Here is an 18037-nt window from a genome sequence, read left to right as displayed (position 1 = left end):
CAGTGAGCGACTCTCGGACATCTGTGGTTCCGGAGCCAATTAGCGATCAACATGACCCACAAGAGCCGCAGGAGAGTGATTTCGTTGAGCCATTTGCTATGTTCATGAACATATTAGCACAGCGAATACAGATGTGGTCTCCTCACCTCAAAAAAGATATTTTGGCCTTGGAAAGGGTTCAGAAAAGGGCAACTAAAATGATGAGGGGTTTGGAACGGGTCCCATATGAAGAGAGGCTAAAGTGACTGGGACTTTTCAGTTTGGAAAAGAGGAGACTGAGGGGGGATATGATAGAGGTCTATAAAATCATGAGTGGTGTGGAAAGGGTGAATAAAGAAAAGTTCTTCATTAGTTCCCATAAGGACTAGAGGACACCAAATGAAATTAATGGGTAGCAAGTTTAAAACTAATAAGCGAAAGTTCTTCTTCACACAGCACATAGTCAATCTGTGGAACTCCTTGCCAGAGGAGGCTGTGAAGGCTAGAACTATAACAGAGTTTAAAGAGAAGCTAGATAAATTCATGGAGGTTAGGTCCATAAAAGGCTGTTAGTGTCCCTGGAATGGTGTCCCTGGCCTCTGTCAGAGGCTGGAGAGGGATGGCAGGAGACAAATCGCTTGATCATTGTTAAAAGTGGCCGGTGCCAAGTGCCCCGGAGGGGGTGGACCAAAGACAAACAGGCTACTGGGCTAGATGGATCTTTGGTCTGACCCAGTACAGCCGTTCTTATGTTCTTATGAAAGGACTGGCCCAGCATTCTACAGCTGGCTAATAACCTCGCCAATGCCTCCTGATGGGTTCAGAGCATGGGTGGGTTGAGCTCAGTGTTTTAGGACAGGCAGCAAAGAGCTGCAGGAGCCAAAGGAAGGCTGGGTGGCGGGTTCCTGCTCTGGAGGGCTGTGAGCCAGCAGGAGCCTGTTGGTTGGATGGGCAGCCACAGACAGGTGGTGCCTGAGCCCTTTGCCCCGCCAGTGGCTTGGGGGCGGAAGAACAATGGAATCAAATTTCCTGTTCCCATGGAGATGCCAGTTCAGAAGTGCCAGGCAACGGTGGGGCGGGAAGTATTAATGCCCCTTGCACATGCTAATGCTGCCAGAACCTGATTCCCTGCGGCATTACGCTGGGCCTATCCTGGTGCAGTTTAATCAGTGGTGTAAGGAGATGGCAAACAAGGTCTCAGGGCTGAATCTGCCCCTTCTCCGGTTTTCAGACGCCTCCCGAAAAGGGCTGCCTCTGCTGTCACCAGCTCCAAACCAACGGAACAACAGTGACTCAGAGCTGTTCTTATCTCACGCGTGTGCAAGGGACAGCATGGCGCTATCTCTAGTCCCCCGCGGACGGCCGTGTTTCTCCTGGAGTCCTGTGCTGTGAGAGTGACCGTTTGCATTCTGAGGCCTTTTTCTAAAAGCCCCCTTCTCTGCAGAGAAAAGTTTGCAGACGTGTCCCCCAAAGGCTCTGCCAGCAGCAGGCCAATGAAAAGATCCCCAGGTGTGTGGCTTTTAAAAGCTGATGCTATTTTGGGTTCCAGTTTGTGAGTTTTGAGCACTTGGGAAGAGGAGACCAGGGCCCCAAACCCAGGTCAGAGGAGTATGCTATCTACAGGGCAGACCAGTGGAGTGGGTGGGGGAAAGGGAGGGGGGGATCTTAAATAGAACAAGGGTTAAGGCTTTAAAAATAAACATTGTTTGGGAATTTTAGCAAGCCAAACACAAGGTTGCCAAGGACCCAAGCAAATACCTTACACTAAAAATAGGTAACATGCAAGGGACAGTCCTCCAGCCCCGCCCTTTTTCCTTTAGCCTGTGCGCAGATGCTAGTCCTACACTGCCTTTTCTCCTTCAAATACCCGTGTTCTGATCAAGGAAAGCCAATGTTTGTGTTCCCAGCCCTCAGTCCAGAGGCATTACATGGCAGTGTGTGTCTGCAAACATGGTCGAGTGCCGCTGTGTAGCAGGCGAGATTATTACATTATGAAGGGGAGAGGTTGATTTTAACAGCTGATTGCTAAAACTGAAATGCACCGTGATCCCTGTCTGTGAGCTAGACTTTTTGTCTGAGACTTGTAGCTCTAGATTTATGTCTCTCTAGACCAGGGGTCTGCAACTTATGGCTCGTGAGTCAAATATGGCTCAGTATGGAACCAAATCTGGCTCTTTTGTCATTCCCAAAATACATGCAACTTTTTAAATTAAAATGAAAAATTAATTCAAAATTTTAAAAACGTGTAATTACTCACGTAGCTTGAATGCGGGCCTGAACCTGAATTTGACCACCTGTGATGTAAATTTCAAAGAAATGTGTGAAAAGATGTAGCAACAAAAGTCCCCAACCTTGTGTCTCGAATATCTGGGACTGACGTGGTTACAGAAAGCTTACTTACAGGGGTGCTGGAACACTGTGTCCTATGAGATTTGTACTAAGAGCCCCTTAACCTCCTAGGTTTAGTTATAAACCTTTCAAAACTGAGCTTCATTCATGTCACATCGTGTGATCCTTGCTCGTGCTGGGAGCTGCGATACTCACAGTGCCTCCAAATATTGTAGATAATGTCGATGAAGAAAGGGTAGCACAAAGAAAACGTTGTCTGTAGGCAGATCCCCCTGCAGAAGCCAAGCTGGCATTTTTATGCTCCTGTGCAACGTAGCACCTCCACAAGAGGGAGTGTCGATGCTGCAGGTTTTTACTAGTTGTGGTGAGCACCAACACAAATTGCAGATGCTGTAACGGATTTTGCTTTTTCTTTTGTTTTTTCTTTAAGAAAAGGGAATTAAAACACAAAAATCGTATGATGAACAGGGATGCTGGTTTTCCCTGATAAACGAAAATTCTCTGATTCAGAAAAACACAACAATCCCTGGTTTTCCACAATTAAAATGAAACACAAAACTCTAGGTTCTATAGTCACAGTGGCTACATCTACACTGCAAGGTTTTTGCGCAAAACTCCATGGAGCATCCACATCTCCAATGCGCTTTTGCGCAAGTAAATGAACAGTAAAACGGCAGAAGGGAGGGCTTTTTCTGGCATAGGTAAACCTCCTTTTACGAGGCATAGCTCCTTTTTGTGCTACAGCTATTGTGCAGAAAGGCCAGTGTGGACACTCCAGAGAGGTTGCTTATGAAAGAAACCCTTATGGGAAAAAGCACAGGTGCTCTGATGGCCATTCTGTGAATGGCCATCAGAGCTTTCTTGTGCAAGAGCATCCATGCAGCGTGGACATTCTCTTGCGCAAAAGCACCTGGCTTTTGCGATGCGCTTGGAGGTGCAGACGTGCTCTTGCGCAAGAAGCATGTAGTGTAGATGTAGCCAGTGTGTACAGAGATCAGCTGAACTCGATATTTTCTTGCTATATTTACTATTTTTAGCTGACCGTCAGAGCCCATCTGGTGCGGCTCTCCTGCCGATTCCTGCCCACCCATCTGAAGTCTACAACCACTGTTGCATGTACAGCACAATCTGGCCCCCATCTTCCTTGGGACTTTCAGATGCTGTGGGAAAAACACAAATAATGAAGGCGACCTGCCAGACTCCAGCAAATTACTGTAATCAAGGGCCCTAGTGACCACATTGGGTTTAATTCATGCTGTACGGGCCAGCCTCCATGGAAACGTACCCCCGGAGTGTGAGATCCCAAACTGGTGGCATTCCACTGAGGTCAATAGTGCACCAGTTGTGGATCCGGCCTTCTAAATCCTGCAGGACTTGATTTACGGGAGATTTTTTGTTGTAATCCTGGCATCTGTCATAACACTAATGTGGAAAAGAGGAGACAAGCCCAGTCGTTTATGGAAAGTGCACTTAACTGCATCAAGGCCAGGAAAGTTTATTAATAATACCTCTAAATATAGCCCTCTGTGGTTATATTTAGCCTCTTGACAAGTGTCCAAGGTGATGGCGTTTCAGAAGCTGGTAAGTGATTGCTTTGCTCTGCGGTGTGGCTCAGAACAAAGACTCTTATCTCCCTTCCACCTGGGGGTGACGGCTGTTTGATTTTAGGTTTTGACCCTGCGACCGTTTCCTGGCAATGAGATTTTCCCTGACCGGGTTCCGTGCTGTGCAGAGGTGTTGGGAGGATTCTTACGAAGCCAATTCCTCAAGGGCATGACTCGATAGGAGTATCCAGAGCAAAGAACGGAAGGAGCAGGTGGTGGCTACGCTCCACAGGGGAAGTGGAATAACCAAGTGAATATCCAGCAGCAGTGATAATACTAACAGCCCCCTTCACCTTAGGATCTCTAAGCACTTTACATGGGGAGGGAATCCCCCCATTTTACAGCTGGAGAAACCGAGTCACGGAACTGTCTGGGTGCTTACATCCCAGAATCAAGCTGCAATGGGTCTCTGAAAACCCCCTGCTTAGCTGGCCCCAGGCCTTGTAGGTGCCTAAACTCACTCGGTGCCTTTATGTCTGCAGGAAAAGTTCCCTGGTGCCTGTGTTTCTGCCTCTGCACAAGGGGCTGTAGCTCCATCCCGGGCATCTGAGCAGTGCAGGGCCCGAGGGAAGATGGGTGTTCCCCTGCCTAACTCGCTGCCAGTGTTGACTCGGGCCCCGTAGAGGGGATTACACACCGGTCTGCCAATAGGGGGCAGGTGCCCCAGGACCTGGGGGTCCCCGACCCTGCTGCTGATGCTGCCCTGTTCCACCCCCACGACTGAGGTGTCATTGGAAGCCCTGCTGAGCTGTGGAGGAGGCGACCTGTGGGCAGCAGAACCCTGGGCCCTTTAAATCACAGCCCCCCTCTGGGCGGCTCTGAGGGCTGGCGGCAGGGGAGGGGGGGTTGCTCGGGGCGGCTCTGAGGGCGTGGAGTGTGCAGGGAAACACGGAAAGGGGGGATGCAAGCTCAGTCACTGGCTGCCTTCCAGGACTCCGGGAAGGGGCGGATTTCCAGCCTCATCTCACGCAAAGCACTGGATGTTAGAACAGCCCGCCTGGCGACAGCAGCTGCACCATGAACCCCTCTGGCCACAGCCCTGCATTAGCGGCCGGCTGGGTCACACATCTATGGCGGGACCCTTTAAAAGGCCTGGTGCGGCGGGTGGGAGCCTGGCCTCAGCTTTGTGCTGATCTCTGGCCTCCTGGCAGGGCGGGAGGGCCCCGAGGGGACAGCAATCCGGCCTCCTCAGCACTGCCATAATTAGTTAATTTTGCGCCTGAGGCAAGAATATAACATTGCGCCCCCCCCCTCGTGTGAATATATTCATAGCAGTTATTTTGTAGAAAAAGGGGAAATACCAAAATAATAAAAAATAAAATAATAACAATAATAATGACACAACATGTATTTATTATAGTTATGAGAGCTGCATAAACCCTCACTCACTACATATATACGTCTCATTATCAAATATCACCATGTCAGGTACTCTTAGGTATTTGTTTATAATTGTACATTGCGTGCTGTTAATGAGGCACACTCATCAAGAATAGCGTTGAAATTAATATTATTTGCTGCCTCGTGTTCTAGCGCTAAGAGCGACGTAGCTGATCATCTCTCCGGACCCATGGATGCGCGAAGGTCGTTCTTAATGAATTTTCTTTTACTAAAACTTCTTTCGCGAGACGCTACAGTCACTGCCTGGTCCCTTTGGTTTGTGTGGCACATTCACAGCACGTGGCCCTGGTGGCTCAGCAGCCCGGGCTCCAGTTTTTGGAGGGGAAACCGTGACTCCAACAGGCTAAGGGCCTGGACCCCAACCCTTAGAACCTGGCAGAGGTGAGACAAGACTCAGGAGTCCTGGCTCCCAGCCTGACACCCCCACCTCACCTCCTGCACCTCTGTCCCTGTGCAGGGCAATCTGAGCCTCGTCTCCCCCCGCTAGGGTTGCCAGATGGTCTCCCAAAAAATACTGGATACGCCGTATTTTTGGTGATTGAGCAAAAAAAACCAAAAGCAGCGATCATGGCCCCGCCTCCCAGCTGGGACTCCCAGCCACTCCCCCCGCCAGGCTTCTGCGCACTCATAGGCTCCTAGTGCTGATCGTGGCCCCGCCTTCCAGCCACTCCTCCCGTCCACGCCAGGCTTCCGTCCGGTGCGCAGCCAGAAAAATCAGAGAATACCGGACATTGGACATTGCACGTGTCCGGTATTCTCTGATGTTTTTTACCGGACAGAGAGCACAAATACCGGACTGTCCAGTAGAATACCGGACACCTGGCAACCCTACCCCGGCCCCGCGCCTGGGAACTGCGCTAGGGCACCTCAAGGCGGCGCTTGGCGCGGCTGAGCCGGTGTCTGGCCTCCCGCGCTGTTTGGAAGCAGCTGACGCGCTGGGCGGCTGCCAGGGCTGGTGACTGTTGGATGGCAGAGCAGCAACGTGCTACCTGATATGGAAACGGCGGGCCGGCTGCTGCTAATGGGCGGGGGAGGGAAGCGGTGCTCTCTTAAAGTAATGAGTTTTCTATATTATTTTTCTGCGCCCCCTCAGCTACGTGCCTGAGGCAAGTGCCTCTCTCGCCTCACTCTTGTTACAGCCCTGCTCCTGAGACTGGGGGACCCGCTGCACATACGCCTCAGAGACACTCTCTGCCCCAGCCGCACGGACAAGACGGGCGGAGTGTGGGAGAAAGGACGCAGCCTGTCCAAGGCCTGGACGGAGCCACTCCTCAGCAGTGAAAGAAAACTCCCTCCCTGGGATGCAATCGCACTGTCCCTTGTGCCTCGTTAAAACCCAGCATCCTGCTGAGGCACGGAGCGCCTTGCCAGTTGGACCCTGGATGCCGGGGTGTCTCATCTCTCCGGTCACTTCAGCACGTGATCGGCCGGGGGGCAGCATGCGGCGGTCCCCTGGGCCAATTCCATGTGTGTTTCTCTTTGATGTGCTCATGGGAAGAGCTTTCTCCCCGTGCCGAGAGGATTCGGAGCAGGCACGTGTGACAGCTGCCGTGGCAGGAGGGGCTTGGGTGAACTCACCGGGCGTGGGAATGTCTACGTTTCCTCCTGCCGCTGATTGTTTGGAGCCTTGCTAAGCGTCACGTTTGTCTCTTTGTGTCGGGCTAGTGAGTCGGGGGGGAAGGAGACAAAGAGGGTAGCGTCTCCGATCCCTAGGGCCCGCCCTAGCATTTGTTCATGGCTGAAATGGCTCCTCTCGGCTTCCTCCCTTAGGGCCTGTCTACACTAGGAGATTATTTCAGAAGAATAACTCCCGCCATAGCTATTTCAAACGAGCGCGTCCACACCACGGCGGAGCCTCGAAACGAGTCTGAGGCAGGCTCCGTTAATGGGACTCTCTCGACTCAGAGCCCCAGGAAGCGCTGGGGAGGAATTCCTTAGAATGACTCTGGGGCAGGGGTGGGCAAAAGAGCCTCCAAGGGCCGGATGCGGCCCGCCAAGTGGGTGGATCTGGCCCGAGTAGGCCCTGCTGCTCCCCCGTCCCCAGGCCAATTAGGACCTGGGGGCGGGGGAGTGCACGAAGCCTCCTCCCGCCCTGCCAGGAGCACGTGGCGCTTTGAAGCGCTGCTCGCTGCTCGCAGGGCGGGGGGAGAGCAGAGGAGGCTTTACACGCTCCCCCGCCCCTGGCCAATCAGCTGCTGCGTGAAGCTTCATTCGCCCTGTCCCAGCCCTGCAAGGAGCCCGTGGATCTTCAAAGTGCCACATGCTCCTGGCAAGACAGGAGGAGGCTCCCTGCACTCCCCCACCCTCAGGCCCTTATTGGCCTGGGGCTGGGGGAGCATGCCAAGCCTCTTCCAGGGCATGGGTGCCTAGTGGGAAGGGGGAGCAAAGGGGCTCCCCCACCCCCAGATCAAGTATGTTCTGGGGGTGGGGTAGCCCCACCCCTTCCCATTTAGGCCCTGCCCCTTCCAGGATGGCCCGGGAGTACTTCAGAAAATTTTGACGTGTCCCCCAGGCAAAAATGATTGCCCACCACTGCTCTGGGGAGTAGTTATTTTGAAATAGCAGCAGCGGAGCTATTTTGACATAAGCATTGTTCTGTGTGACAAGCAGGAATTATTATTTCAAAATAACCAGCCCCTTATCCAGAATAACGTGCTTGGGAGTGTGGATGCTCCGCTTGTTATTTCTAACTCACTCCCTGATGCAGACCAGGGCTTTGAGCCTCCTTCCTGGGAGGCAAGTTTTGTTGTAAGTTGGCACCTCCCGGCAGTGGGTGCGCTCTGGAGGGCAGCTGCTCTAAAATGCTAACCCAGGACAGGGCTGGACTCAAGCAGAGACCTTCGGTGTTTGTGAAATAGCCCCCTGCACCCGTTAACAAAGACCCGGTCTCTAGCTGGGCAGGGGAGCTGGCCAGCCTAACGCAGTCTCCCTCAGCACATGTCGGGAACCTCCCATGTGCTCCACCCCCCACCCGCCAGTTAGCCACAGAAGAATCTGTGCAGCTTTGAGCCAGCAGACTGCAAGCCACAGCCATGCGAAGAATGAGCTTTATGCCACTGTCAGGCAGAAGCACACAGCACATGGAATTGACTCGGCTGTGACTCGCAGCAATGGACAGGAGCAGCCCAGGCTCCCGCCCTTGGCTTGACCAATCCCCCGCAATATTATGTCCCAATCTGCCGTAACACCAGTCGCTCAGCTGAGGGTATGTCTATACTACAGACTTTTTTTTCCGGAAAAACAGCCGTTTTCACTTACATCTACACTGCAATTGAGTTCTTTCGGGGAAAAAATCGAAAGAACAGTGGGGTTTTTCTGACATTGGTAACCCTCTGTCTATGAGGAAGAAGCCTTTTTCTGAAAGAGCTCTTTCGCAAAAAGGTGTGTGTGGATGGGGAAGAGGGAGTTCTTTCGCAAGAAGAGCAAAGAGGAAAAAGCACAGGTGCCCTGGTGGCCTCTCCGTCCATAGTAATCACAGCTTACACGCAAGATAGCACAGTGTGGAGGCTATCTTTCGAAAAAGCAGATTACTTTTTCGATGCGCTTTGGATGTGCTCTTTCAGAAGACGTTTTTTCAGAAGGTCTCTTCCAAAAAAAAGCTTCTTCCCAAAAAAGAAACCTGCAGTCTAGACATAGTCTGAGTCTGGTTAGATCCTGCCACAATGGTCCATTGTGATTATCTAAGCTGTCTTGTGACATGACGCAGGCCAGAGAATTAACCCATGGAACTCCTTGCCAGAGGATGTTGTGAAGTCCAGGACCTTAATAGGGTTAAAAAAAATCCTGGATAAATTCATGGAGGACAGGTCCATCAATACTTATTAGCCAAGATGGGCAGGAATGGTGTCCCTAGGCTCTGTTTGTCAGAGGCTGGGAACAGGTGACAGGAGAGGGATCACTTGACAATTCCCTGTTCTGTTCACCCTGCTTAGCTCCTGCATTCCTAGATGCAGGGCCAATGTTGGCTCTCTGAGCTAGTCCCCATCCAGAACTTCAGTATGAGCTGCCCATCTGGGGAGGTGGGCACACAGAGCCCTTGCTGGGACACATTCCTCACCACTTGTGGCCATCACACTCTGTGGCTTTTGGTGGAAATAAATATTTATTTAATGGGCTATGTACAGGACCACCAGGGTTCTAGTCCTGACTGTGTTGCTGTCTCAGCGACTGGGTAAATCCCTCAAGGCCTGATCTGCAGAGATGCTGGGCACCTGTGAAAGTCTAGCTCTTAAAAAAAAAAATTGCTCTGTGCCTCAGTTTCCCCATCTATCAACTAGGGATAATAGTCCTTTCCCTTCCTTATAAAGCTCAGCCAGGGTGAGTGTTGTAAACCCATCAGCCTCATGCAAACTAGTGGCTATTTCATTTAAAGAAAATGAATGAGATCGAGGTCAGTGGAAGCACAGGTATGCTTTAGACCGGTTTCCTTTTGGCTAGGCAGATAGGGATGGGTGCTTAGGACACATAACTAGGGATACTCAGCACAAGCCACCACTGTTGGGTTCAGGGCTTGCAGTTGCCCCTCCCACCCCCCAAACCTCTGTGATCTGCCAATGAAAAGACGAGACTGTCTCCCATGAGATTACAATATCAGGCTGCTGGACGAGGCCTGGACTGGGAACACAGGAACTTCTCTCCCCTCCCCCTCCTTCCCTTATTTATTCTTGGATCTGGACTTCCAACACTCCTGCCATCTGAAGAAGTGGGCTGTGCCCACGAAAGCTCATGATCCCATCTACATGTTTTGTCAGTCTTTAGAGTGCTACTAGTCTATTTGTTGTTTTTTTAAGTTTTTTTCTAATTCTTTAAAGGAATTAAAAACCTTTCAAAAGTTTGCAGCTCAGAACTGAAGAGCAGCCCTGGAATAGCAAACCAGCAGGCACTCCTGAGTTCTCACGCAGTAACAAAATCCACCTTGTTCTAATCTTTGTAGTAATAAAACCGATGTGTGCATGGTCTGGAGGGAAATCAAATGCTGCTACGGGATCAGACTACAGCTTCAACCTTCCAAGGGATGTCCTACAAAACAGAGTGTGTGAAATCAGAGAGAGGCTGGTTTTTTAGCTATAGAAATTACCTTCAAACTTCTGGGTATGTTTACACTACAGTGGCACAGCTATGACACTGCAGTTGTGTAGCTGTAGTGTAGACGCTTCCTACGCCAACAGAGGAACTTTTGTGTTGATTGCAGTTAATCCTTTTTTCTAACTCAATGGAGGAATCCTTCTAGCGACCCAGTGGTGTCTACACTGCATCCTTAGCTTGAAACAAGCTATGCAATTTGGCTGTGACTAGACTGGCAAGTTTTTCTGCAAAATCATGTGATTTTGCAGAAAAACTTATCAGCTGTCTACACTGGCCGCTTGAATTTCCACAAGAACACTGGCGATCTCATGTAAGATCATCAGTGTTCTTGCGGAAATACTGTCCGAAAGACTTTTGCGCAAAAGGGCCAGTGTAGACAGCACAGTACTGTTTTCCGCAAAAAAGCCCCGATGGCGAAAATGGCAATTGGGGCTTTTTTGCGGAAAACCGCGTCTAGATTGGCACGGACGATTTTCCGCAAAAAGTGCTTTTGCGGAAAAGCATCCTGCCAATCTAGACGTGCTTTTCCGAATATGTTTTTAACGGAAAACTTTTCCGTTAAAAGCATTTTTGGAAAATCATGCTAGTTTTATTTAGCCTTTAAGTTTCATTTTGAAATAGCTTATTTCACAGTGCCAGATTTTGAAATCACCCACTACTCCGAAACATCCCTTAATCCTCGTGGAATGAGGTTTACAGGGATGTCAGAATAGCGAGCCCTTTATTTTGAAAGATATTTCGAAATAACGGGCATGCTGTGAAGATGCAGAATAGCTATTTTGGATTACCAGAAGTATCCCGAAATAGCGCCGCAGTGTAGACGTACCTCAGCGTGCCAAGTTTTTCCATCATCTCTAGCAAGGTCGACGTCATTTTTACGGGTAGAACAGCCAAGTGTAGTTAAAATATTGGAAATGGACATCCAGATTGAACTGAATGAGCCAAGTTTCAAAAGTACATGCTACAAGAATGCAGCAGGTCTTCGTGCCACACAAATCATTGAGTTCTTAAACCGTGGATACTGTAACTTTATCCACTCCTAGCAGAGGTAGGTTGGGTATCTTTAGTCAGCAAGCTACACAGGAGATGTTTTCTCTTCCCTCTGCTCTGTGGGGGGAGGGGAGCCTACAAATCACATCTGGAGCCTGGCTTGTGCACAGTTCTAATAATGCTTATTGGCATGCTCATACGGCGTCCCAGGCTGTCTGCTGTTCACATCTGGGCTCCATTTTGAAGTCAGAACTATTCTGTTTATGACACCGCTATTCCCAGAGGCTCTAGTCAGGACCAGGTACCTAGCTGTGCAGGCCACTACACACACACAAACACACACACACACACAGAGGCAGGGGTGGATATAGGGCAGGGCGAGCGGGGCGGCCGTCCCGGGCCCCGCACTTCAAAAAGCCCCGCGCATGCGCCGTGGCACCACCGTGCATGCGCCTAGCGTCACTGCGCATGCGCCATGGCAAAGGGGGGGACCCGTGGAATTATGCTGCCCGGGGCCCAGCAAAATGGTCATCTGCCCCTGCACAGAGGCATGGGCCTAGCCCCACAGGCTGTCCCTTACACACTTTTATAGAGTCAGAAGCGACATGGCTGCCATGCAGCACTGTTAGAATAGTCTAGGCCAGGGGTTAAGAACATAAGAACGGCCATACTAGGTCAGACCAAAGGTCCATCTAGCCCACTATCCTGTCTGCCAACAGTGGCCAATGCCAGATGCCCCAGAAGGAGGGATCACAACAGGTAATCCTCACGTGATCCCGCCCCTGTCACCCACTTCCAGACAAACAGAGGCCAGGAACACGATTCCTACCCATCCCAACTAATAGCCATTGATGGACCTAACCTCCATGAATCCATCTAGCTCTTTTTTGAACCCTGTTAAAGTCCTAGCCTTCATCTCATCCTCTGGCAAGGAGTTCCACAGGTTGATTGTGCCTGAGTGAAGAAAAACTTCCTTTTGTTTGTTTTAAATCGGCTGCCTATTAGTTTCATTTGGTGACCCCTAGTTCTTATGGGAACAAGTACATAACTTTTCCTTATTTACTTTTTCCACACCAATCACGATTTTATAGACCTCTATCATATCTCCCCTTAGTCTCCACTTTTTTAAGATGAAAAGTTTGTCTTTTTAATCTCTCTTCATATGGGACCCGTTCCAAACCCCTCATCAGTTTTGTTGCCCTTTTCTGAAACTTCTCCAATGCCAATATATCTTTTTTGAGATGAGGCAACCACATCTGTACGCAGTATTCAAGATGTGAGCGTACCGTGGTTTTAGATAGAGGCAATAAGATATTTTCTGTCTTATTCTCTATTCCTGTTGTAATGACTCCTAACATTCTATTTGCTTTTTTGACTGCCACTGCACACTGAGAGAACTATCCACAATGCCTCCAAGATCTCTCTCTTGAGTAGTTGTAGACAAATTAGTCCCCACCGTATTGTGTGTATAGTTGGGATTATTTTTTCCAATGTGCATGACTTGAAATTTAATGTTGATAAATGTAATTTGCCATTTTGTTGCCCAGTCACTTAGTTTGGTGAGATCCTTTTGAAACTCTTCACAGTCTGATTTGGTCTTAACTATCTTGAGCAGTTTGGTATCATCTGCAAATTTTGCCACCTCACTATTTATCCCTTTCTTTAGATCATTTATAAATAAATTGAAAGGGATTGGTCCCAGGACAGACCCTTGGGGGACCCCACTAGTTATTTCTCTCCACTTAGGAAACAAAGGGTAGGATTTTCCGTCTTTTAGCCAGTTATCAATCCATGAAAGGACCTTCCCTCTGATCCCATGACAACTTACTTTACTGAAGAGCCTTTGATGGAGGACCTTGTCAAAGGCTTTCTGGAAATCTAAGTACACTCTATCCACTGAATCCCCCTTATCCACATGTTCATTGACTCCATCAAAGAACTCTAGGAGTAAGTCTACACTAGCCCCCTAGTTCAAACTAGGGTGGCTAATGAAGGCATTCGAACTTGCAAATGAAGCCCGGGATTTACTTCATTTGCATGTTCCCGGGTGGTTGCCATTTTTAAATCCTCTTAGTCCGAACTAACTGCCCGTGGCTACACTATTTTTGAGTTTCTATTTTTGAACACACGTGCCCTTTATTTTTTACATCAGGGAGGGGTAAGTGGAAGGAGGTGAGGGAGGAATGGGGCACGAGCTCCCGATGGGGAGGACTGAGGTGGCTTTGCGGGCTTCTCAGGGTGGAAGCTCTCCTGCAGGGCCTCCTGGATCCTGACAGCCCCCCGATTGACTCCCCCGGATGGCAGCCTGCGGCAAGTGCAGCCGGGCTGATGGCCGAGTGCTGGTATGTGCCGAGTGCGGGCAGTGAGGGCACTCCAAGACAGGACTGCTTTGCTGTCCCTCATCAAGGTAGACAAGCAAACGGGGAACCCTGAGAACTGTCTGTCCGGGGTGGGGGTCGGGTCCCTTTAAGCACAGCCCTCGGCTAGCCTGAGGCAGCAGCTCCATGCTCTAAGTCCTAACCCGATGCCCTGCTGGCACCTGTTCCGGCCAGCCTTAACTTCGGTTCAGGGTCCACTCAATGTGCACTGGGACCCTTGCTGGGTGGCAGATGGGTGCAGGAATCCACGCGTGCCCTAACTGAATTCTGGCTGGGAACTCCGGCAACTCGGGGTTTGATTTATCTTTGCTTCCTCAGGTAGGAGACGTAACGGAGCAGGAGCACGGTGCCGACTGCTGCTTGGACCAACCCAGGCCAAGCCGGGGAGCAGAAGCTGTGCAGAGGGGGTAGCATTTAACCCTCTCTTTGCAGTGATGGAGCGTTTCACTGGTTGCAGGCTGGACACTTCCATCTTAGCTCTGGGGTGTGAGAATCGGTTTCTGGCTGCCGGGCACGTTTCCAGCAGCAGAGGGAGCTGCTCCACTTATTTAACGGGAAGGCAGAGAGGCAGGGGAAATGGCGACTTGGCGGAACTAAGTTTTCTGGAAGGATTCGGCTTTTCCGTGGAAGGCCTCCAAGAAACAGTTATGAAATGTGGAAAGTGTTAAAAACAACCTGCCAGTCTGCACCTCGCTCCTCTTGGGGGAGAGAGACTGCAACTGGGCCTGTCAGCGGGGAAGAACGTGGGGTGTGTGTGTGTGAGAGAGCGAGAGAGAGCGCACAGGCGGGTGGGGGGAAGAGGGCGTAACCATTCTGTGTCATGTTTGGCCTTGTCATCTCATTCCCCCTCTGCCTGTCTGCAGATTGCCGAGGGGATGACACACGGCGAAACAACAGCCGGAACCGCCCCTCCTTCCTTGAATGCTCCCTCTGGGCCACCCATGGCTGAAGGGAGATAGAACAGGAAGGTGATTTCACGCCAGTGCTGTTACGCAGCGGGAGGAATGACTGGTGGATGCATGAGACAGAGACTCCCAGCAGTTGGCCTGGGGAGGAGTTTCTGAACTAAGGCTCCGGTGGACACACTGCTTTGTCGACACACTTTGCGCTGCCCGGTTTTTCTCCCCAGCCCTGCGCTGGAGCAGCTTCGGGGAACCCAAAGGGCCTCGCGGCTCCTGTTTGTCATGGATCACGTCGCTAGTCTGGAGGCCCCATGCCCTCATTCCTTGGTTGCCTCTCTCTGTGGAGGGCTGGCTGGTTGCTTTGCCACGAAAAATTAGCCGAGGCAGATGGAAATAGGCTGTGGTGTGAAATAGCCCCTAGGTTCCCCCGCGTCGCGGGGGGCGGGGGGGGGGGGAAGTACCAGCACGGCTTTCCCCACTCACGCTCTTGTCGAGCTTCCCTCCCCTGTGTGTATCCCGCTGGCTAGTTCCTTAGCGGCCTCCCTCCAACCAGTTCCACAGACGATGTGAATCGGGTACAGCAACCGCTGGCGAGTCTTGGGCTCTGGAGCTCTCTACTGTGTCCCCGAGCTGGCAGCCTCACGCTTGCAGGTGTTGGCCCTGAGCCTGCAGAGATGGAGGCACACGTCTTCGCAGGGTCAGGCCCCCGGGGCTCCCTCTTGCAAGGGGCTCAAGGCCTTGCAGTGAGGCCTCCAGCTACTTTACGGACAAAACACTCAAGGCCTGGTAGGGGGAGGCCTCCGCCTCGGCTGCGGTTTGAATCTGGGCCCTGTGAAGCTGACTGCAGCTGCCCTGTCACTTGAGCTACTGGGGAGTCTCCACTTTAACCTAGAATCCTAGAATCCCAGGGCTGGAACAGACCACAGGAGTCATCACGTCCAGTCCCCTGCCCAAAGCAGGACCAACCCAACTCAATCAGCTCAGCCAGGGCTTGGTCAAGCCGAGAATTAAACACCTCTAGGGATGGAGACTCCACCTCCTCCCTAGGGAACCCAGCCCAGTGCTTCCCACCCTCCTAGGGAAATAGTTTTTCCTAATATCCAACCTAGACCTCCCCCACTGCAACTTGAGACCATTGCTCCTCGTTCTGCCCTCCGTCACTACTGAGAACAGCCTCTCTCCATCCTCTTTGGAACCTCCCTTCAGGGAGTTGAAGGCTGCTCTCAAATCCCCCCTCACTCTTCTCTTCTGCAGACTAAACAGACCCAACTCCCTCAGTCTCTCCTCCTAGGTCATGTGCTCCAACCCCCTCATCATTAATGTCTGTAGTCGGCCTAATGTAGTGCCTTGCATGTAGAATAGTAATAGAGCTGTTGTGTCATCTGCCTAGGCCTCCGGCTCTGGGAAAAGCAATTACATCTGCCCCTCCCCCTCATTTCAAGCAAAGGCAACTTGAGTCTGCATGCCCAAGCCCCCGGCGCTCTTCCAGCCCATGTGTTCCTGGCACGTGTCTCAGTCCAGCGGCGAGGTGGTGAATCTCTCCCACCCCACACGAAAGGCTGGATTTTCCAATTCCGCTCTCCTTGAAGCCAGTGGGGCAGCTCTGACTACAGCAAAAAACTGCGGGAGCTAAATTCTGGGAGGTGCAGTTACTTGTGTGGACTCCCGTGCTGCCTTTCCAACGGTGACGTTGAAGGCCGAAGGGCCTAAACGTCGGTGCGCTCAGGGAAACGCTGAAGTCGGTTTGCTGAGGGAAAGCAGGGGCAGACCTGCCCTCGTATGACGAATGAGAACAAGTGCAGCACTGCCGAATGCTACTCGCTCTCCAGTTCACAGGGAGGAAGGATGGGGGGCTGCCCTGAGGAAGACTCACTCCCAAGCGTGTGTCTCTGGTCAGCAAAAGTTGGTCTAGTAAAAAGTATTACCTCACAAAGGGAGACATTTCTGAACTGGCCCCCTTTTCTAAATGATTGCCCACCCCTGATCTAGTCTCACAGGGGTTACCCCTGGCAGGGTGGGGACAGGGCGCGAGAAACTTCGTGTGCTCCCCACCCCCAGCCCTTCATTGGCTTGGGGGCGGGGAGTGTGCAAAGCTCCGCCCCAAAGGCTCACGGCAGCTAGAGATACATCCGCGCGCTCTTGCAGGGGTGAGGAGACTGAGCGTGCCCCCCCGCCCCCAGACCCTGATTGGCCTGGGGGTGGGGGAGCGGTAGGGTTGCCAGGGGTCTGGTATTGACCCAGACCGTCCGGTAAAAAAATTCAGAAAATACCAGACACCTGCAATGTCCTAAAATGTCCCATATTTTCTGATTTTTTCCTGACCAGGAGGCGAAAATCCCGGGTGCTTACCTGGTTCCGCAGGGGAGCTGTCCAGCTCGGAGCAGGGAGACAGGATGGCAGACAGCCGCCAGCAGCCTGTTAGGGCCAAAAAGTCTCCTAAAGAAGCCACGCTGTTTTTTAAAGTGTATGTATGTATTTATTTATTTTGCTTAATAATTCTCGGGGTCCCCCCCTTTTTTTTGCTCAACAACTTTGGTCTCCCTCTTTTTTTTTTCTCAACAGAAGCTTTTCCCCTTTTTTGGGGGGAGGGGCGGGGCGTTCAATAGTTTTGGTTAGACCATCTGGCAACCCTAGAGAGCAGCAGGGCGGCTGCAGGCTGGATCCATCGGCTTGACAGGCCAGATCTGACCCACGGAGGGCCCTTTGCCCGCCCCTGGACTAAATCATAATGGTCCCTTCTGGTCTGGAATCTGCCAGTCTATGAAACCGTGCCCAGGTCTTGGTGTGAGCTGCACTAGGACACTGGTCAATAGAGCTGGTGGCGCCAGACCTACCAGCTACTTTGCTTCGGGATCGTAGCTTTGTTCCCTTCGCAGACAAACCTTGCTTTTGTGAAACGTGTTTGTTTTGACAAAGGTATGTTGCTTGGAATTGGTCGCTGAGCAGTTTTGTGAACATAGTTCCACCTTCGGGGCAGGCAACGTGTGGCCTGTTCACTGTGTGTGCGAGGCACGTGTGTGTGTGCTAACGGAAACAACAAATCATGGGTCCTTGTATCAGCGGCGGATTTAGGGCAGGGCGAGCAGGGCGGCTGCCCTGGGCCCTGCGCTTCCCGAGGCCCTGCGCATGCGCCGTGATGTCAAGGCGCACGCGCTGTGTCAAAGGGGGGAGCCCCATGAAATTTCGCTGCCCGGGGCCCCACGGCACTCTCATCCGCCCCTGCCTTGCACAACAAGTACATCCACCGTTCATTACACCCCAGCGAGAGGAAGTTTACGGGGGTGAAAAGGCTCTACCGCTCCCCCTCTGGCCGGGCTGACGTACATAAATCTAAACTTCTGTACAGTGT

This window comes from Pelodiscus sinensis, chromosome 20, assembly GCF_052426305.1.
Source record: "Pelodiscus sinensis isolate ZL-2025 chromosome 20, ASM5242630v1, whole genome shotgun sequence".
In the NCBI taxonomy this organism is placed as follows: Eukaryota; Metazoa; Chordata; order Testudines; family Trionychidae; genus Pelodiscus; species Pelodiscus sinensis.
The sequence above is the reverse complement of the archived record's forward strand: the minus strand, read 5'-3'. Positions refer to the sequence as shown.